Source organism: Corythoichthys intestinalis, chromosome 12 (assembly GCF_030265065.1).
Source record: "Corythoichthys intestinalis isolate RoL2023-P3 chromosome 12, ASM3026506v1, whole genome shotgun sequence".
Taxonomy (NCBI): domain Eukaryota; kingdom Metazoa; phylum Chordata; class Actinopteri; order Syngnathiformes; family Syngnathidae; genus Corythoichthys; species Corythoichthys intestinalis.
In genome coordinates this window covers 3,003,152-3,006,413 of record NC_080406.1, presented here as the reverse complement: position 1 = coordinate 3,006,413, position 3,262 = coordinate 3,003,152, and the positions used below count along the sequence as shown (strand labels likewise).

At 42.7% G+C, this 3,262-nt stretch overlaps 1 non-coding gene across 1 annotated transcript; it reads right to left on the bottom strand.

Moving 5' to 3' along the window:
• Positions 1-2,884: 2,884 nt before the first annotated feature.
• trnap-cgg (transfer RNA proline (anticodon CGG)) lies at positions 2,885-2,956 on the bottom strand. Its single transcript has one exon. It is a non-coding gene; the product is annotated as a tRNA-Pro (tRNA).
• Positions 2,957-3,262: the final 306 nt, after the last annotated feature.

Here is a 3,262-nt window from a genome sequence, read left to right as displayed (position 1 = left end):
TTTCTGGTTTGATTTTTTCCACATTCTGTCTCTCATGGTTGAAGTTTACCCATATTGACAATAACAGGCCTCTCTAATCTTTTCAAGTAGGAGAACTTGCACAGTTGGTGGTTGACTAAAAACTTATATGCCCCACTGTATCACCATTTCGATTAGGGGTGTAACGGTACACAAAAATCTCGGTTCGGTACGTACCTCGGTTTTGAGGTCATGGTTCGGTTCATTTTCGGTACAGTAAGAAAACAAAATGCAAAATATAAATGTGCTAGTTGTTTTTTGTGCTTTCAACAATAGGAACATTAGCCTATACAAAGCTAGAATTCTGCTCAAAAATAGAAAATACAATATTCTGGAGATATTTTGGAAAACAAAATAAAAATAAATAACTTTGGCTAAGACTTTTTCTTTAAAAAAGTATCTGATGTGCAAAATTGAACAGTTGCAACACTGAACAGTTTCAAGTTTCTCATATTAACTTTATGACCACAGCCTCGAAAAGTAAGGGTTATTAGGGGTGTCAAACGATTCAAATTTTTAATTGAGTTAATCACAGCTTAAAAATTAATTAATCATAATTAATCGCAATTCAAACCATCTCTAAAATATGCCATATTTTTCTGTAAATTATTTTGGGAATGGAAAGATAAGACACAAGAAGGATATATACATTCAACATACTGTACATAATTACTGTATTTGTTGATTATAACAATAAATCCACATGATGGCATTAACATTAACATTCTTTCTGTTGAAGATATTTTCTTTTTCTCTGCAAAAACAAACACACAACAGAGCCTTAGAACAGCAACAAAAACAGTATTATTTATCATTTGTGCGAAGTGTGTGTAGTGTACACATAGTAAATGTGGCCCTCTTCCCTACTCATCTTCTAGCCAGTCGCTAAGGCAAACCAACTTATTTACATTTTCTGAGAGTTTTTCCATCTATTTTCTTTTTTAATTTGAATTCCCCACCCAGGGGCCAACCTGATTTTCCTCCATGTTTACATTTAACCGTTACCCACGCTGCTCACGGCACTTCTGAGTGGTGCGACGGCCCTGGCTGTTTAATTGTTATCTTTTTTGAGACTGTCAGTCAGCTGATCGTCGCGTCCGCCAGCTGGCTGCCTCCCCTCCCAACGTGACTTACTCCGATTGACGCCGGACGGGCAGACGACGTCGCCGCTGCTGATGGGCCACCCGAGGAAGGGTGCCAACTTCAAAAACTAGCCACTGTCTGTCATGTATCCATCGGCAGCGCTTTGTTTACATTTGCGGCAATAACGACACTTGCTTTACGGCAGCTAAGCCGATACAAGGTAGTTTGAGCTCGCATCGCCGCGTGTGTGTTGTATTGTGCCTGAGTCTTGTTAACCACATAAAGGCAGCGTTAACAAAAGTCATCTGACCGCTCGTCATTTTAGAGTCAACACTCAGAGTTCGCAACTTCGCATTTGACAGCATACGTGCCGCGTACCTCCTCGCCAGCTGTTTGCTCGCTATTCATTCACCTGTGCATTTGATCGCTATTTTGTTACACTCCCGCTTTTTCGGTGAGGTATTTTGTGTTCATTCGTTATTGGATCATTTTTCCACTGTAAATAAGAACACCGCAGCAGTAGAGGTAACTGCCGTTTTCATTCAACCCATTTTGTTTAGTGTAGTAGCCATGGTAGTGTCTGTCTTGTTATTTCCTTTTTACGATCAGGGTTTACTTAGCGGGTGGGGTTTAAGTGTACCGTATTTTTCGGACTATAAGTCGCGTTTTTTTTTTCATATTTTGGCTGGGGGTGCGACTTATACTCAGGAGCGACTTATGTGTGGAATTATTAACACATTATGATATAATTTCACATGTTATTTTGGTGTTTTGCAGTGACACTGATGGTTTTGTAAAGTTGTTAGCATGTTCTTATGCTATAGTTATCTGAATAACTCTTTATAGCTATGGCCACATTCGCGTTCTGCCTTTGGCAGTGTATGTCCAATTGTATTATTGACGTTTTTATCTTGAAATGGATGCATTTAGTTTGTGGCGCTTTCACGCCCACGTGAGGGCGCACTCGCACTTGTTTACGTGAAGAAGAGTGCTCACACGCCAGAAGAAGACGGACAGCTACGTAGCTCTGAGTGAGTGAGTGGGCAAGTTAGCGAGAGAGAATAGAGGGCTGCGAACCTACTTTCATTGTTTCTGCTTTTAAATCATCTCTACAGAGGCAACGCCTGCGTGTATCATCTTTTCTGTTGTTGTTGTGTGTTTTCCACCCGCGATCGGACACTTAGAGCCAGTTGTGTGGTTGTTTGAACGATGTGCTAATGATAGCGAACGCATGCTAACCTGTTACTTATTACTAATAGTACTTAATTATCATTTATTTACGTTGATGCGAACCTGTTTTCTATCGAGGACCAAATTGATTCAGCAAATTATACAGACGTCCAGCATTGTCTTTTGGGAGTTCGCTGTATAGCCAGGATCGAGCCGTAACGTAGGACAGTATATTCACATTTCGTTGTTCATGCACTGTACACTGTACATTTATTTAGCATGTTGTTCTCTGTTACGGCACTAGGCCGTAGTTCTGTCACTCTCCCTCATTTTCTCTCCCCAGGTCGCCCAGCTGCTGCTAATTGTCATCAGCTCTGTATATAAGACTGGCCGGCCAGCCTGACGGGAGCTGGATACTGCCTGCTGCCAGCTGAACAATTTGGGTTCAGTTATTATTTTTCTGTAACTGCTTGCTTTTGCATATTTTGATTTTTGGTTGGAAATAAAATTGTTTTTTTTCTGTTTGCTACAACCCCCGCTCAGCGCCATCATTTGTACCACGCCCGGCCAAGTTTTTTTCTCCGTTATGGTGCCGTTGGCACGTAACAATTGGGGGCTCGTCCGGGAGTCGGACCCGGGACCTCTCGCACCCGAAGCGAGAATCATACCACTAGACCAACGAGCCCCCAATTGTTACGTGCCAACGGCACCATAACGGAGAAAAAAACTTGGCCGGGCGTGCTAGTATAGGCGAGTGGGGGGTGTGATAGGTTGCTGGGGGGTCCGCGTGGTGCGTCTGCCGGTTGTTGGTTGGCTGTTTTTCTTGTGGGTGGGCGAGTTGCGTGGCTTCGCGCGTGTGATTGGTTCGGGTTTTGTGTCGTATTTTTTGTGTGGTTAGTTGTGGGCCGGCTGATTCCGGTGTGCGTCAGCTGTCTTGGTTCGGCGTTTTTTTTGTGGTGGGTGATGGCTTCTTTTGATTTGGAAGCGTTTG